Source organism: Peromyscus eremicus, chromosome 2 (genome assembly GCF_949786415.1).
Source record: "Peromyscus eremicus chromosome 2, PerEre_H2_v1, whole genome shotgun sequence".
NCBI classification, from domain to species: Eukaryota; Metazoa; Chordata; class Mammalia; order Rodentia; family Cricetidae; genus Peromyscus; species Peromyscus eremicus.
In genome coordinates this window covers 19,774,145-19,794,162 of record NC_081417.1, presented here as the reverse complement: position 1 = coordinate 19,794,162, position 20,018 = coordinate 19,774,145, and positions in this window count along the sequence as shown.

Here is a 20,018-nt window from a genome sequence, read left to right as displayed (position 1 = left end):
ATTTCCACCAGTAGCAATGAAGCTGGGAGAGGAAAAATTAGTTTTCACCACTGGAATGTCACTGGGTACATCAACCACATTTCAGGACTGGCCCCATTATTGGTGTAAATATTAAGGCCACTCCACGTAGTTAAAAGGAGATTTATTTAATGGCGTAACTTACAAATTAAGGGATAGGTAGGTCGCGGGGTCTGGGGAAGGTGTATCACAGTCCAGGGGTGTTCTCTGGAGCTCTGCTTGATCCACCTCCACCATCTAGGGTCCCGGAATGGAGAGAGGTCCCGCCGATCCAGATCTCGGGTACCCAGGCGCCTCCCTTGGCCCCGCCTTGTAGGCGTGACAGTTGCCAAAGTCTCAATGGGGGTTGGAACTTCCAGATCAAAGCTGGAATGGCTACCCACTACATCTCCCCCTTTTTGTCTAAATAAGAAAGTTCTAACCTAATACAAGACTGCATATAAAGGAATGGTTATCAAATATTGTCCAGGAATAATGAGGGATAATGACCTAGATAAGATGGAACTACAACCAATGCAAACAATATCAAGCAAGAAACACATACTAAAATCCAGAGAAGTATAGAGCATAGGTAAATGGCATGTTACAAAGATCATTCCAAAAGGTGTCCTATCCTAAAGAACCTGAATCTAATACTTAATATGTTCTATCTACTAAGTTGTAACTATAACTGCTAGTCTTCAATCCCATCAAAGACCTGAGAAGGAATATAATGGTACCTGAGAAATGGTAGATGGATGCAAGCAACTTTCGGGAATCTTGCAAGAGTAGACCGAGACAGCTGGCAGCCTGGACAGTCACCTAATGTTTCTCAGCATTGTTGGTGCATTCAAATTGGCTACAGGCCTAACGTATCTGACAGACCATTTTCAGAAGCAGGAATTCTGAAAGACCATCTTACCCTGTCTTGGCCCCGCCTTGTAGGTGTGACAGTTGCCGAAGTCTCAATGGGGGTTGGAACTTCCAGATCAAAGCTGGAATGGCTACCCACTACACCCCATGTCCAGGAGTAGTTGGTCAAAACAAAATGGAATCCATGATGTTTGGTGTGGGGTTTTTTTTTGTTTGTTTTGTTTTGGTACTTTTGTCTTATTGGATTTTGGGGTTTTGTTTTGACTTTCATTTTCAAATTTTTGGTTTTGTCTCTTTTGAGAGAGAGAATATAAATTAGGTGGGTAGGGATGTGGGGAGGATCTGGCAGACTGGAAAATTATCATCAAAATATAATGTATGAAAAAAATAGAAAAAGAAAGACTTGACTTTTGTGGTATTCTATAAAATATGGACAAATTAGTCTCTGTACTATAAGTATGATAAGACTTTCTTATCCATTAAATTCTATCTTTTTAAGAAAAACAAAACTGTATAAATAGTAATATAAAATAATGTTAGGGCTGGGTGGTGGTGGCGCACGCCTTTAATCCCAGCACTCGGGAGGCAGAGCCAGGTGGATCTCTGTGAGTTTGAGGCCAGCCTGGGCTACCAAGTGAGTTCCAGGAAAAGGCGCAAAGCTGCATAGAGAAACCCTGTCTCGAAAAACCAAAAAAAAAAAAAAAAATAATGTTAGGATGCTGAAACATGACATTAGGTAATCTTTAATAAGATAGAGGAGGGAGTAGAAAAGGAAAGCAGCAAGTTGCTTTGTATCCCAGAGTTGTCTGTTAGGGTCAACTTCCAGCTCTGTGTCTCCAGCAGGTGCAAATGCTCTGAGAGAGAACACACAAAATCTTCAGTTGAGTTTCTTTTCATCGTTTACCAAGCAGCTCATACTGGCTTGGTGTCAGCGTTTGTCTAGTGAAGACTAAGCCTGTTTTTCTTTCCCAACCTTGCACACAAACATCAGCAGCAGCAGCGCAGTAGTGCAGACACGGGAAACATGGCACTGTCAAGGGGTAGAGGTGGCAGGGTACACAGCTCAAGAAGATACACGTGAACCTGTGAATCAGAATGTGAAAAACAGTTTCACAAAATGAAAGAGATAATTCAGGGGAAAGGAAGAGAGGAGAACTATTAACCCCACTTTTCCTTTGTTTAAAGCACTAAACAGCTCGAGAAATGCCCGTGTGCCACCATATTCTATTTTCTGAACAAGAGTCATTATTCTGTGTCTTTCTCTTCAGTCTAATTATAGCTATCTTTTATACAGCTTCTCATTGAAACATAAATAAATGACCACATAGTAATTTATTATTGCAGTGTTCCTAATTTTTTAAAAATGTTATTAAGTGGAATTAGCCTCAATGTCAAAGAATATTTTATGTGCTGTTTTGTAGATAAAACACTGGGGAAGAATAAAAGCCATTTCTGAAAACCTCATTTACTGACCTGCTCTGCCTGACTTCTTCTCTCTTCTGTCGTTAAGGGTGGATTACATATCAACAATATGTTATTAAGACAATCAAAGAAGCAACAATCACTTTCCTCCACAAATTGAAACCTTTGTGATTTTGTAAGTTATCTCTTGTGGCTGCTTTAGACACCCTGCTTTCCACTCTTAATTTTTCTTACTCTATTGGTCATCTTTCTTAGGGACACAGGGAAGGGGGGTGCACAAGAGATAGGAGCATTCAGAGGGACTAAGGGATGAACATAATAAAAGTAGGTCAGGTAAGAGACACTCTGATGGGTAAACTTTATCCGGTACAACGCAGCAGTAGGATTTTTCATTCTTCAACTCCCACAACTGAAAAAAATATAGATTAAATATGCAGAGTTGGGTAAATTATTTTAGCCTAGAAAATTCTATAACATAAATTTAAAAAGACTAGCATGAAGTTTAAATTAAACTCTAAACCAGGAATTATCCACACAGTTTTTTCTTAAAATGTAAGTTTGTCGGCTTTTCCTGGACATGTGTGCACTTGTGAATGTTCATAGTAGACTCACATAAAGGATTTTCTCTTAGAATGCATAAATTGGTCTTTTTAAAATGAAATTTTATTCTTTGAAAATTTCATGCATGTGTATAATGTGTTTTGAGAGCATATCCACTCACATCCCACTCCTTCAGTTTCTCCCATACCCCCTGTACCACTTGCCCTACCTACTTCATGTTCTCTCTATGTACTTTTTAACCCCACTGAGCACTTAGTACTGCTTGTATATGTATGGTTGTAGGACTAACTTCTTGGACAAAGGTAGCCATCTGGGGTGCCTTGAAGAAACTTCTTGCCCTCTCCCAGCAGCCAGAAATTGTAAAGAGCTCTTTAAGTAGGGGGTGGAACTTCCTAAGCATTTCCAAAACTCATGTTGGGATTTGGGGGAAATTGATGTTGATCAGGCCATGTGCCTATAGCCACAGATCTTGTCAGTTCATGTGTGAAACAGTCCTGTCATGTTCTGTCACAGATGGCTACTCCCTCTGCCTTTTATGTTCTTTCTAGTCCCTCTTCCATGATGATCTCTGAGTGTTGATGGGAAGGTGAAATATAGTTGCCACATGTAAAGCTGAGAATTCCGTGGTCTCTTATTCTTTGTATGCTAATAAGTTGTAGGTCTCTGAATTAATTACTCTCTATGGCAAGGAGAAACTCCTTTGATGAGGGTTGAGAGATGCACTAACCTATGAATCTTAAAATAAGATTTATAGGGCAATTTATTATAAAGTCCATTTAGCAAATAATAGTATTAGTAATAGGATCTCCCCTAGTGAAAATCATTTTAAATTTGGTATTACTAGAGGCAATATTTATTTTATGAGTGTGTAAATATCAGTTTCTCATATAAAAAGGGAAATACTGAAGCATGCAGCTTAAATAGAAAAATCTTGTAAAGGATTAGCTTCTCATGTCAGCATGGCAATCAGTATTATCTATTAACTAAATAGCAATAACCATGCATCTTGATCTTAGCATTCATTTGATATCCATCCCCATCATCTGTAAATATATCCATAGAAGAATATGCAGACATTTAAAAGCACTTTCTTCTTTGGAAGAAAATATAATTGAGAAGGTAAACAAACTTAATATATAAATATACAATTAAAAATGTTAAAGCACTTAAAGTTTTAAGTTTCAAATTGCTAGTTAAAGACTAGAAATTCTGAGGCAGTGTGGAAAATACTTTTTTCTTTCATCTAGAGATTATTTTGAGGGAAAAAATTCACATGAAAACATAAGTTTAGCATGTTCACCAAAGTTCCTCTTGGAAATCACAGAGCACATGTTTTCCCCTCACTTCCTCTTTTGACTGGCAGCCTCTCTGCAGCAGGCTTTCCAACAAACTCATGTGCTTTTCTCGGACTTTGTATAGTGGTGACTAAAATATGACAATGGACAGCCAGAGGATTAGAGAACAGCTAAACTCTGTGCTGACTCACTATGCCTTGCAATCCTACCTTCTCAACGGTAAGTAATAACACTGCTTTAATTTACTCCTCCTCTTTTCTGATACAGATCATTAAATGTCACTTTTAATACATCAGTTATGTGATTATCTAATGCAGTCACGTTTTTCTAGACTTGTGAGTTGCTGTTTCACAGTAGAGAAAGATCTGTGAGAATATAGCATATTGGAAATAAACAAAGACTTTGTCAAACATAAACACGTGCAGTGCTCTGACTTCACATATTATTTTTATGACGTTGCTGTTGTTGTGGTATCCTTTTGGGGTGAGATATGATGTCATCCATCAAAAGGAGCAAGGCTTTTGTCACAATTTCTCCTATTAATGACAGACTTGCAGATTCCAACTAAATGTTCAGCCTTTAGTCTCCTTGTGGTTTTCTCTCTCTCCCCCCATTTATCTCTGCCTCTGTCTCTCTGTCTGTCTCTCTGTCTCTGTCTGCCTCTCTGTCTGTCTGTCTCTCTGTCTGTCTGTCTCTGTCTCTGTCTGTCTCTCTGTCTGTCTCTCTGTCTCTGTGTCTGTATGTCTGTCTGTCTCTCTCTCACTCTCTCTCAGTTCTTCATTGAAGAGTCATGTTGTTTCTCACTTCAGGGTGAGAACTTTCTGAGGCGTGGCAAAGACAGAGGCAGACTTTTTTTAAATGAGGCTCAAGAAATATTCTTGCTGTTGTATTTTTTTTTTTTGAAAATGTGCTTAGTAAGTTAGCTTAGTTAAAACTGGCCCTCAGGACTACAGGATTTTATGCAATTAAAGATGAATCAACTACTACTGACTGATTGACTAAGAACATTTATCTTTATTTTAAGCTAAGAATAATAAAGCACTTCATTAACATATAATTGTCCATTCTTCTCATAAATAATTCAAACTTTATATGCTCTTTTATAAATTAGTTAAAGTTTGTGAGTTTTACATATTGTCATTAATAAAATACTAAAATTTAATAAGTTTAACTGTGTTAATTTTCATAATTATATTCTTATCATGAGAATCTAAAGACAGAATTTTCTTCAAAATTAAATATACTCTTAACAAAGAGGGACTAGAAAAGATGTCTTTAAACCATTTAGAAAAAATGACTACCATCACCAGACTGAGAGCAAAGCAGTGTCACAAAGCACTGTGTTCCTTTAGGTGTGCCTCTGTTCCCCTCACAGATATAGAGGAAGCAAGAGAATGGGGTATGCAGGATCCTGGGGTTTATGACCAGTAGGTGTGGGGGTCTCCAGGACAGGAACTCGCCAGACTTCAGAGCATGGCTGAATAGTAGACAACATACCAGAGGGCAGATGACACTGGGCTTGAGGCCTATGACAACTGACTGATTGGGAAGGAGACAAGATGCTCCTGTGTGGACACAGGAAATCTGCACGTTCCCCTTCTACCTACTGACTACTATACACTTTATTCTAGAGCAATAAGAGTGAGTAGTACATCACACCAGGTGTCCTGGAAGCTTCAGTTATAGTGAGAGCAGTGCACGCCTAATAGAAGAATTGCAGCTAGACAAGGGGGCACACAGCTAAAATTAGGTGCAGCCTTTGGCATCCAAACAGTGGGAGAGGAATGGGAGGACACTGAGGACCTAAATGACAATCTGCTGCACTAACTGTAGTGGGGAAAAAGGCCTTGTGCACACAGGTAAGCACCAGAGAAGCCAGGAAAGTTAAATACCTCTTCAATGGAATGAGGTGCTTAGCTGTTTTCCTGGAATGCTTAGAGAAAATGTAGTTTACAACCCAGTAAACTGTTGCCCCCTGTTGAGCCAAGCCCCTGCCTATATCTCTTGAAATTTATGTTTTACTTCTCCCTGACCCTTTGCCCTTAAAACTTTGAGCATTACTCCTAGACCATAAAACTCATTACACCTAGAATGAGGAACAAAGCTTAATATTCTCTCTTGTCACTACTTAGCTACCAAAATAAGACAAAAACATAGTGATAGGGAGGGAGTGTAAAAGAGTAAATTAAATGGTGGATCTAGAGAGATGACTCAAAAGGTAAGCACTGCTTGCTGCTCACGAGGACCTTAGTTCAAAGCTAGCAGCCACATAAAAAGCCATTCATGGTCACACACCTGCAACCCTAGTGCCATGGAAGATGGAATAGAGATAAGAGGATGGTTAGGCTTGCTGGTTACAGACCACAAACCTAGCTCCAGATTCAGTGGGAGACATTTCCTCAAGGAAATAATGCAGAGTGACTGATTCAGACACCTGAAATCCTCCTCTGGCCTCCACTGGCAGAGAGACACACTCACCCATGAACACCCACCTGCAAACACACACACACACACACACACACACACACACACACACACACACACACACACTAATTGAAAAGAAGTATATAGATGCCTCTGTTCTAAGATGACATCCTAGTGTATGTGGAAAATCAGTAACAAAATAGAGTAAAATACAATAAAATCACTAAACACATCTTGATATTTCTCATTGCTTCATTTGCTCATTGTATTTGTCATTTCTGGAAGCAGCCTTTCTTCTGTGTAGAATCTCTTTTCAGAATTTGTCTACTGGCTCCCACCATCACGTTTTCATAACACACATTACAGTGTGTTAAAAACTGAGGCTTACATTATAGCTTTATATTATGTCTGCATTGCTTGTATCACGTTTTAAGATTTTTTTAAAATTTGTATGAATATTTTGCCTGCATGTGTGTATATGCACCACATAAATGTAGTACATACAGAGGCCATAAGTGGGCATTAGAATCCCTGGAAATAGATTAACAAACTGCTGTGAGACACTATGTAGGTGCTGCAAACTTGAGAATCTTACACAAGAAAATAAATGCTCTTAACTGCAGAGTCAGAATCATTTCACCACCTGCTTTTTGCAATATTTTGACCCCTATTATTGAATATATATGTATACATACATCATATATATATATATGAAATCAAGTTATCAGGGCTTCACTACTCAGTTTCAAGATTGAAAAGTCATCTAAGACAAGAATTAAATCTTATTCTTCATTGGATCTCTTCCATTAGAACTAGGGCCGCACCAGTTACTTAGAATCATAATATGTGCATATTGAATCTTCTTTTAAATTTTCATCTTTATTTTACTGAGCAATTCAAATATGAAAGAGAATTACCGAAGTTACATTTCTAGCTAGAGATATCAGGTTATAAAAGTTAGATAATCCACTGATTCCACAAGCTTTAAAAGAAGAGAAATTGTCATAGTGTAGTTAATTTTTATATCACATGAATGAAAAAGAGTTCATTACTGAGAAAAATTGAAGTTGAATATAATATCTGAAGTATTTGTCTTTAGGCTCCCTGGTTTAAAAAAGATAAAACTCCATTATAGAAGAAAAATACACTTAACTTTCTTTTTGATAGAGTCAGCACTAAGAATTAATTCTATTCAAAATTTATTATCAGAATACCTGATCCAAAACTTAATTTTTGCACCCATTTAAAAGTAACATTTAGTAAAATCTTATAAAAAATAGTGATGAGAGTATAAAAGTGCACATTCTTGCAAAAATGTGCTTTCTCGAACACAAGGATCCCATCAGTTTTGTGCATATGTTCTTAAAAAAAAAAACAAACCACAAATAGCATGCATGTTAGGGCAGCTGCTTACATTTACTGAATAAGTGATTAAACGGGGCAGGTAAGAAAGAGTGATCATCCGCTCTGAGAGACTTGTACCCTCCCTGCTTGGCCTCACTTTGTAAAAGAACTCTCAAGCTTGAGTTTCCCTTTTCTGTTATAATTTAGGTAAATTAACATACAGTAAAATTAACTAATAAGCATTTTAAAGTATACAATAGTACATGGCACAGTACTAGTGTATTTAGTATTAAATAGTACTAGTGTTAGTACATTCAAGTATATTGTGCAATCATCATCACATTGTTACTTTCACATTTTCAGCACATCTTAAGGGAGCCTATAACCACTTCAGTCAGTCAATATTCATTCTCCCTATTTCCAACCTCTGAGAACCACCAATCTATCTCCATCTCTGTACTTTTACCTGCTCTGGATGTTTCTTGTTAATGGAGACATAGAATTTCTGCACTGTCTGACTCTGAGCTTCTAAAAAAGGAAAAAAGGAAAAACTAAAACCTGTTTCTGCTTTGAATTACTAAAAGATATGATTTGTTCTAGCTGGTTTATTGAATGTTTAATACAGAGTAGCTGCACCAGCTTAGGTGTGAGGGAAAAGTCTGCGGTATGTTGAAGACTATACATATAAGTGGGAGAAGTATAAAGGCAATATTTATTTTATAAATTATCTGCACCAATATGTGGAAAGTATCCATTTATATTTATTTTACAGAACAGATTTTCAAATATATTAAATAAGTGCATATGAAGTAACCATCATTGTCAACTGTTGAAGTGAGCACTGTAAGTTTACTTATTTTGATGCTACATTTGGCCATTGGCTATAATCTTACAACAAATCCCAGGTCTGTTTTTAATCCACTGTTTTGTACCTACTAGTTTGCTTAACATTATTTCTTCAGTTTATTTATCTACCCATTTGGTCAAAAAAAGACAATAAATTCAAGGCCAATACCCCACAACCCAAACATAGAAATGAACAAAGCTGACTGAATCATAAAATTTGAAGGGGTTGGAGGAGGGCTAGGTCCTGGTGATGCTGTATTGTTATTCATTTTGTTGTATGTGTTTCTGCCTTGACATCTGACCATCTCCTTGTGGATCGTTCTTGGCCTTATCCGCACACTTGGTTCAGACAGAGCTGACAGATTCAGGAAGTCTCTCTCTCTCTTGTCCAGATGGGAGCTCTCTTGTCCAAATGGGAAGTCCAGGGCAGGATGGGAGCTCTTGTCCAGAAGGGAAGTCCGGGGCAGGATGGGAGCTTCTCTCTCTCTCTCTCTCTCTCTCTCTCTCTCTCTCTCTCTCTGTCTCTCTCTGTGCTTCTCAGGGGAAGTCCAGGACAAGATGGGAGCTGGGGGCCAGCCTCTAAGTCTCAGGAAGAGGCTGGGGTCTCAGGCAGATGGGTATGGGGGCAGGGCGTAGAGATTGCAGGGTCTGCTGGGGGTCTTGGAGAAGGGGATCCTTCCCAGTGGGGCTAGAAGGGAACCTGCCTGGTGGCCTGTCAGAATGGCTAAGATCAAAAACACTGAAGATACCTTATGCTGGAGAGGATGTGGAACTAGGGGAACTCTCCTCCACTGCTGGTGGGAATGCAAGCTTGTACAACCACTTTGGAAATCAATATGGCACTTTCTTAGAAAATTGGGAACCCATCTCCCCAAGATCCAGCTATACTACTCTTGGGCATATACCCAAGGAATGCTCAACCACACCACAAGAGCACTTGTTCAGCTATGTTCATATCAGCATTGTTTGTAATAGCCAGAACATGGAAACAACCTAGATGCCCTTCAACTGAAGAATGGATATACAAAATGTGGTACATATACAAAATGGAATACTACTCAGCAGAGAAAAACAATGACATCATGAGGTTTGCAGACAAATGGATGGATCTAGAAAAAATCATCCTGAGTGAGGTAACCCAGACTCAAAAAGACAAACATGGTATGTACTCACTCATAGGAGGATACTAGATGTGGAACAAGGATGACTGGACTGCTACTCACATCACCAGGCAGGCTACCTGGAAAACAGGACCCCAAGAAAGACACAGGGATCGCCCAATGACAGAGAAATGGAAGAGATCTACATGAACAGCCTGGACATGATTGGGGGTAATGAAGGGCGAGGGTCGAGGGAAAGAGAGCTTGGGGGAGTGGGAGATCCCAGCTGGATCAACAACAGAGAGGGAGAACAAGGAATAGGAGACCATGGTAAATGAAGACCACATGAGAATAGGAAGAAGCAAAGTGCTAGAGAGGCCCACAGAAATCCACAAAGATACCCCCACAACAGACTGCTGGTAATGGTCAAGATACAGCCCGAACTGACCTACTCTGGTGATGGGATGGCCAAACACCCTAATTGTCATGCTAGAAACCCCATCCAACTACTGAGGGAGCTGGATGCAGAGATCCATGACTAGGCCCCGGGTGGAGTTCTGGGAGTCCAATTAGCAAGAAAGAGGAGGGTTTATATGAGCGAGAATTGTTGAGACCAAGGTTGGATAAAGCTCAGGGACAAATAGCCAAACGAATGGAAACACATGAAATATGAACCAATGGCTGAGGGGTCACCAACTGGATCAGGCCCTCTGAGTGGGTGAGACAGTTGATTGGCTTGATCTGTTTGGGAGGCATCCAGGCAGTGGGACCTGGTCCTGTGCTCATTGCATGAGTTGGCTGTTTGAAACCTGGGGCCTATGCAGGGTTGCTTGGCTCGGCCTGGGAGGAGGGGACTGGACCTACCTGGACTGAGTCCACCAGGTTGATCTCAGTCCACGGGGGAGGCTTTGCCCTGGAGGAGATTGGAATGGGGGGCGGGCTGAGGGCAAGGTGAGGGGGGCGGGTGCGGGGAGAACAAGGGAATCCATGGCTGATAGGTAGAACTGAATTGTATTGCAAAATAAAAATAAAAAAATTTAAAAAAAAAATTGAAGTGGACCCTGCTGGGGCCAGACAGGAAAGGAAACCGCAAAGAGGCCAGAATGAGAGCTCAGTTCATGTTGACTTTGTCAACCTGGTTCAGACTAGAGGAGGCCGATATCAGGCAGTCCCTTGTCAGCATATTTAAAACACGTTACAATTTGAGAAAAACTTTCCAGACAATAACTACTCCCATTCCAGGTTTCCAAGCTACAATTATTCTAATTCCAGGTGCACAAGAAAGCTTAAGGTGTGACTATACTTGATAATCTCAGTGTTAGACTTATTTTTGAAGTTTGTATTTATCATGTTTACACACATGCAGGCATGCACACACATGTACAAACACGCATACACACACACACAAAAAAAAAAGCTGCTCATGTATGAAGATCCCAAGGCCACTTTTTGTTGTTTCTCTCCTTCCACCATGGATTCTGGGGATAAAACTCAGGACATTAAGCTTACATTGTAAGTACTTTCACCCAGTGAACCTATTAGATGGTCACCAGTATTGTCTCTCTACAAATGGACATGCTTCAGATAAATTAAAAATCTCTAAAAGAAAAAAATCTCAGCCAATTCCATTCAAGTTTGACCCACAGTTCTCTCTTCCTATCTTAACATGCACACACACACACACACACACACACACACACACACACACACACACACGCCCTAGCATTGCTCACTCAGAATCAAGTGGAAACTTTGATACTAATTATTTTTTCTGATAATAACCTCAGTCAAGTCTCTAGGTTTTCCCTTACCCCCAAGAATCTCTCCATTTATTATAACCTTCCATCCCTTATTTATTTGCAAAATTCATTGGAACAAAGCAATCTGGCATGGCAGCTGATTGCTTTCTGAGCAAATGTGATGTGGGTCATATATGCCTCCTTGGATTCTCTGGACTCCAGTCTTATATTAACCATCTGGGATATATAGAACCTGTATCAGCAAGGACTACATTTTTAATTAAAATCATCCTAAAGTAGGTTACTTATGAAGTCGCCTTAACTGATAAACAATTCAAAAAGAACACAAAAGTGAGGATACTCTTGAAGAGAATTGTATAAATTCCTGTGTGTGGTAATACACATTTCAATACATCGGCAAGAATATTCATTTCAGTCTAGTGACTTCTCATACCCATAACCACCTCCCAAGTATTTCTCTTCTCTTCCACCTCTACAAAGAATTTAAAACTTGAATATTTTTTTACTTCATTCTACATAAAATTTGCTTAGTAATATTACTGATCTTAACCAATATGAAGAATCTTGCTGTCAAAACATGTCTCTTTTAACTTAGTAGTAATAATAGTGTTTGATTTCTACTTCTACTTACACTAAGCTTGAACATCACAGGAAGTACAAAGCACACTGAACTGATGCTCTGTACATATTTTGCTGAATACAGGAGAGTATAAGTAGCAGCTAAAACTCTTTCTTATATTTTAAATCATGTTTTACCCTTCAAAATACATCTAACTATAGTAAGTAAATTGATTTGTTTGAGCTAAATGGAAATGAGAAGCAATAAACAATATACTTGTGTTTAAAGAACACTACCTAATTCTCAGTCAGCTCCTACTCAGTCTTGGATGCAGCCAAATGTCACGCTATGAAATTTTCCTCAACAGCCTTGTACCACAGCAGTTTCTCTTTCCTTCCTTCCTTCCTTCTTCCTTCCTTCCTTCCTTCCTTCCTTCCTTCCTTCCTTCCTCCCTCCCTTTCTTTCCTTCTTTCTTTTTTTTCTGGCCTTTTCTTGGTTGCAGTGTTGAGTCCCGTCAATGTCAATGTCATCTTTGTCCTCTCTCTTTCCCAGGACCCCACCTAGAGTGAATGAATAGCCTGAATAGCCAAGATATATATATTTCATTAAACATGGAGACGATTCCTAGGGCATTCAGTACTAAAGCTGGGACAATACAAGTTGGATGGTTCCTTTCCTAATTAAGCCTATGCTATATGCAGGATATTTTATAATCATTATTCCTCTATTAATCAAACTTTACTCTTCATTGATAGCATCAAGTGGATTTTTTTAGGTATTTGGTCAGCAAACAAAGAAAAGATACAACTCTCACGATGTTTTCTTTATATTCAGGGATGTTACCATTTTTTTCAAGTGCAAATATTTTTCTCAACAGAATGGAGGTAACTGTTAAAAGCCTGATGATTTCTGAGTTGTGGCATATTGCTTCAATGTCAAATAAGGCTCCATTTTATACCATATAATTAGTGTGTTTCCTTTATAAATTTTCCTGATTTTATTTCACTTTGTTAAGAATATTAAGCATGTAATCTGCTCTGGTAACAGACTTTATTTTTACTACAGTATTATTATCAACAGACACAATATTGTGCAGTACATTTCCAGAACTTGTTTTTCTTTTGTAATTTAAGTTTCATGTATGTTTATTAGCAATTCCTATTTCTACTCTTCACCAACCGGTCTCCAGAAATCACCATTGTCTTATTTACTTTTATGAGGTTGATTGTTTTGACACATTATGTTAAAAGAATTGGGAGTATGTTTCCTATGACTGGTTTATTTCACTTGGCATGCTGTCCTCTGGTTCACCAATATTAAGAAATATTTCAAAATTTCTTTTGTTTTGAAAGTCAAATAACATTTTATATTTTCTTTAATACATATGTACAGAGATTATATAGATACACATATATGCCTTTAACTCTTTTGATATATACATATATTCTTTAATACACATGTATACGGAAATTACATCTCTCTATATATTATATATGTATACACATACACATATATATACCTTTTACAACTATATGTAGAGAGATACATGTATATATAGAGAGAGCATCTATATACACACACAATATACACATTTGTGGGGGTTTTGTTTTGCTTTATGAGACAAGTTTCTCTGTGTAACAACTCTGGCTGTCTTGGAACTCACTTGATAGACCAGACTGGCCCATAGAAGGTCAAGGAGCTGTGGACATTCTTTCCCTAACAGAGGTCCCAAAGTGAAAAACAGACCTATTTGGAAGAGATGAACATAGAAATGTCACTTGATTCTGCCCAAGAATGAAAGAAAGAGAGAATAAACAGACTTTTTCAGCCATCAAAATTCCATGTCAGATCAGAAACGGGGCTTTCACAGCTCCTTCCCAAGCTCTTTAAAAATAGCCCAGTGGTCAGTGAGCTCCCACGAGCTCAAGTCAGCAGTCTCTGGGAGTTCTCCTGTCATGACCTCGACCCCCTGGCTCATACAATCCTTCCTCCTTCTCGTCAACAGAACTCCCAGAGTTCAGCCCAGTACTTGCCTGTAGATCTCTGTAGCTGTTTCCATCATTCACTGGATGAAGGCTCTATGATGACAATTGAGATAGTCACCAATCTGATTATAGGAGAAGGCCAGTTCAGGCACCTTCTCCACTATTGTTAGGAGTCTTAGCTGGCCGTCAATATGTAAATAAATGAAAAAATTTAATAAAAATGAAAAAGACATCCAGTGGATCAGAATATAGGGAAAAAAACTAATGAGAATCCCTCAATAGATCCTTCAGCCATCAAACTAGACTTCTTAAAAAACCTACTTGCTTTTGCAAATGACCTTGACTAAGAAATAGCTGTGTGAACACACTTTCAGTTATACTGTCAAGTGGTTAGAGGGAAAAGCTTATATATAATTCTGAAAGAATACATATATATACATACATACATATATGTATGTATGTATATATGTGTGTGTATTATGTATGTATCAATCCCTGAGGAAAACTAATATAAATATTTACATATGAAACTAAATTAACATAAAAAATATTGAAGAGATGAAGATTAGTCTGTGGTTAAAATTTGGCTTAACAAACCCCAACACTTGGGTAAAGGAAGATAAAGTCTTTTCACATCATTACAGAAAAACATAATATTGGAGGAAAATAAATACACCACTCTTTAATTCATGTTGCTTATGCATCTTGGCTATTATGACTGCTGCTGCAACGAACAGGGAAATCTTTTAAAATCTGATTTTAGTACTTTTGAATAAATATCTAGAAGTGGAAATGTCAAATCAAATGAATTCCATTCTGATTTTAATTCTCTGAAGAATATCTTGAATCATATATTCCACATAGCTGCTTTCCACAGCAGCTTCACCACTGGGCATCCTCACCAGCAGTGCACAGTAGTTCCGGTTCCTCATCCACTGTCTGTTTTATAACAGCATATATACATGTATATGTACATATTTTATAAACATATACACTTATGTGTATATCTTATATGTAATCTATCTATCTAGATAATCTATAATAAATCCTTGCTCATTTTCTGCTTGTTCTAGACAATGTTATTTGTATGAATGTTTTCAGGAATGACTATTTGGTATTGGATATCCAATAATTTTGCTTTCCCCTGGGGAAAGTGTTAAGGTGAGATCTGTTGGAATTTTCAAATGCATTTTCCTAACAATCAGTGATGTCAGGCATCCTTCAATACAGATTTTTTTCTTGTGTATTGTATTCTTTGTAGAAATGCTCATGCAAACCTTTAGACCATTTCATAAATTGCTTTGCTTTGCACTGGAGTAGTTTCTTATAGATTAACCCTGTCCTTAGCACATGATTTGAAATGTCTTCCTACTCAGCAGACTACTTTTAATTATCTCACCTATAGAGAAAAATTTAGTTTATAAAATGTGTTAAAGACTTAAACATAAAGTGTGAAACTCTAAAACTCCTAGAAGATAACAAATTTGCTTTCATGAAAGACATGAATTTTCAATGCATTACAGAAGAATTCTCTAATGAGTCTATATTTTGGTTTGAACGAAATTAAGTGTTACTTTTAATAATATCTAAATAAAAAATAACATGACTATTAATGGTATGTTCCTGATTCACTAGTCCTACTTAAATTAATATATCAAACATATACTCCTCAGGAGTTGGCCTTTTGAAATTTACACAGTAATTATTAGATAAAGAATTATACTTCCCATAGATCAAATATCAGGATAATTTCTTTTTCTTTCTCTGCTTCTCAGTAAAATTAGAAGAAGAATTTCAAGTCTCAAGATTCCAGAACAAAAACTATGCTTCTAATTAGGCATTATGTATATTGCATTTGTAGGATGCTTATTGCAAGTTAATTAATTGGATGATCATAGCAAAAAGAAAAGGGTTACCTTTTCCTTTTATTTATTTTTACTTTATTATAATTATTTCATTCTCTGCTTTACTTTACTTTCTCTAAATCCTCCCAGACAACCCCCATTGTTCTCATTAATATTCATGGCCTCTTTTTCTTTGATTGTTGCTATATAGGTATTTTTATACGTATATATTTAGTAAGATATATATATATATATATATAATATTATTCATGCACACAATATGTCTATCTTGATAATTTATAGTGAATACATCAAGCTTTGTCCAGATAATATTTTCATATGAATATGTTCTCAGAGATGATTATTGCGTATTTAATAACCAATTAGTGTGCTCTTGCCTGGGGAAGGTGTAAGGTGAACTCTATTTCTTCCACTTGCAGTATTCCTTATCTGCCTGTAGTTTTGTCTAAGGTTGTGGCCCTCTGAGCTTTCCTCCTTCCACATCAATATGTCTATTACTGTCCTCATCCAGGTCATGTTCAGGAAGCCAAGTTGTACAGACTTCAAGGGTGTGGCTTCTGACATTTCTGGTTTATCCTGTCTTTGAGAAAGCATGATCTAAAATTTAAACACACATCCCCAAAACACATGCCCAAAATTTAGCATACATACATGTTAGTGTATTAATAGCAAAGTATACTGCACATTTAAGAATTGTTATTGTAACAGTAATAATGTCCAATTATTTCAAAGCACTTGAAAAGAAAATTCACAACTGTAGTTGGCTTGCTTGGACCACCAGCTCCCAAATCATGACACAGAGAATTATTAGTTATGACCGCTCAGCCTTAGTTTAGGCTTATCCCACTAGCTCTTGTAACATGCATTAATCTGTTTCTCTTCATCTTCACTCTTGCCTCAGGGCTTTTTACCTTTCTTTCCTTCTGTATGCTCTACTTTCTTGCTTCCTTTGTGTCTGGTTGGCTGGTGGTTGCCTAGATGCCTGGCCTCTTGCCTCTTTCTCTCTTTCTCCCTTGTTCTCTTATCTTTCTAGCCTAGATTCATCTTCCTTCATATTCTGTCTGCCCACCCGCCCCACCTACCCCTCTACTGTCTAGCTACTGGTCGTTCAGCTTTTTATTAAACCAAACAAGTGCCTTAGGCAGGCAAAGCTACACATCTTTTCATCATTCAACAAATATAGCATAAACAAATGTAACCATCTTTACAGTGTTGAACTATTATTCTATACCACAACAGACAAGCATATACTTTCTGAAATGTCATAAAGCTAGTCATAAAATGTGCTTTAATTCCAATGTTTCATGTCTATTCTGACAGAGAAATTGTTTTAAAAGAATAAATAAAACTATTTTTTTTCTTTCCTCTCTGCTTTTTTAATTTTCTATCTGTGTTTGTTACTATTTTAATACAAGCTGACTCTGGACCAATATATTCTGATTACATATTCTACTTTACAATATATCTACAGTTCATTGTCCTGTTATGGGGAGCCCACCAGACAAGACAACTCAGAAATAACCTGTATTCAATTGAAAGTCTTTCTTCAGGCCAGCTAGGACTACACTCAGGTATTAGGGAACCAAGTGTAGCCCTGGGCATTTAGAAGAACAGATTTTTAAAGGCAAAAAGCACACCCTGTTACCTTGCTTTTCAGTTGCAGGATGCAATTTTGCACAAGCAAGCTATTTAACAGCTAAAATGAACATTTAGCTGGACAAGGAGGTTAGCACAAGCAGGTAGTTTAACAGGCCAAGATAAACTGGCTGGAGCATCTTGACCTTGGGTTCCCAGAATAAAGATGGGTAATTTTCCATGGGACATTCCAACATTCAGGTCATACTCTAGTCAAACCTAAAATGGCCTCAACAAGAACACTAATTAGAGGGATCTCTGGACTCTCTTGCCCTGCCACCCTATCTACACCCTTTCTGTCTGTTCTCAAAATACAGATAGACATTGAAGGAATAATAATAACAGAATATAAGATAAAACACAAACAAACATATTAGAATAGAACAAAAAGAAAAGTAACCAAAGAAAAAGCACAAAAAACATATAGATGCAGAGACACAAAAACATTCCCCCCACACACAAGAATCCCATAAAATAACAAATCTGGGAGCTATAATATAAGCATGAAGGACATGTAAAGCTAAAAAAAAAAAAAAAAAATCCCTGACAACTTATGAGACAAAGAACCTCCAAAGATGACACTGAGTTTCTTTTTCATTGGTCACTTACTGCTAAGCGTGGGACCTAAAAGTGGCTTGTTTCTCCAGTAATGTGGGTACCTGCCCCACTGGGAACTTAGGTCACCTGTGAAGAGGTGGCCTGGAACTGAGGAAAGGCAAGTGTCACTCACCTGTTCCCCAGCCTCCCTGTTACCCGGAGACAATCAGATGCAGCAGGGAGTCAAGTCAAGCAAGAACTCCTTTATTGATAGGCAGTAAGCCTCTTTTATACCAGAAAACCTCAGAACCCTAGGAGGGGTGAAGAAACCAACCAATCATTTTAAAGGTCACCCTATTTACAAGTTGTTTATGTCCTGACACCATCTCCTGTTTTTAGTATCTTATTTTACCATAAATAACTTGAGCTAACTTCCTTTCTCACCATTTGTCTTTAATCTCCATACAAACAACCCAAGCTAACTTCCTCCAAGCTAACTTCCTCTTAGCCATCCTGTGTATCTATTCTCTGCACAAACAGCTTAAACTAACTTCCTCCAGTACCATTTGTATCCACTCTCTGCGTAAACACCTTAAAGCTTAAGCTCTGTTTATCTAAATTTCTTTCAGCACCCTCTTTGCATCCCATGTATGCCCCACACAGTAAGACCCCCTTGTAGAAACCTAAATATTTGTTTGCAAGAGGTTATCAGTAGGATATAGCTTTTGACTTTTTGTTATGGACATGTGCCCCCTTATCTCAGCTCTAGGACCCCATCCAGTACTGACCTCTTCAGGCCCTATGAATGCTGCTTCAGTCTCTGGGAGTTCGTATGTGTAATGATTGTGCTGTGTTTTAGAAGGCCTTGTTTTCTTGGTATCACCGCTGGCCCTTACACTCTTTCTGCTCCCTCTTCCAGAAAGTCCCTTGAGCCCTTAGTGGAGAGATTTGATGGGCACATTCCACTGAAGGCTGAGTGTTCCAAGGTCTTGCAGCACATTGTCTGGCTGTCGGTCTCTGTATTTTCTCCTATTTGCTCTATCTAAGAGGAAGATTCTCTGATGATGGGCAGAGCAAGGCACTGATCTCTGAATACAGCAAAATGTCATTAGGAGTCTTTCCATTGCTATGTTCCTTTAGCAGAACAGTACAATGTTGTTTTTTTCCCTAGGTCCCTGAGCTATCTAATCTCATATCCTTGACCATAAAAGCAGTGTTGGGTATGGGTTCCATGTCATGGAGTGGGCCTTAAATCAAACCAGATATTGGTTGGTTCTTCCTGCAAGCATTTACACCAGAGTATCTTGTAATCAGGTCATCATTATTGATTGTAAAGTTCATAGCTGAGTTGGGGTTTACCTTTCTCCTTAGTTTGCAGAGTACTTTCCAGTATTGTGAATACTAATATGTGGGCATGAAGGATCCAGTTAGGCACCAGCTCAACTTATTCACGCTATTGAGTTTTGTAGGTGTTGTCTTCAGTAATAGAGCCTTATCATCAATTTGGTATTGCCAAGGCTTTTGGTTGCTCTCCACAAATTGATGCTCAATTGGGACTCAGTCTCTTTTGTTATTTGGTAATTTAATTTAGATCACCTTTTTATAGGTATATATTTTAGGAGGCTTCTATGGTATTAGGTTTCCATACAATCCCTCAAATATCCCTTATTTTTAGCTGCCCCTTGCTGTATTCCTCCTTCTTCCCCACTCCTCCCTCTTCCTCCGTATTTCATCTCCTCATTAAAAAAGTATCCCTCATCCATCCATAACTATCTATCCTATTTCCCCTTCTTATGGAGATCCATCTCTCCCTCC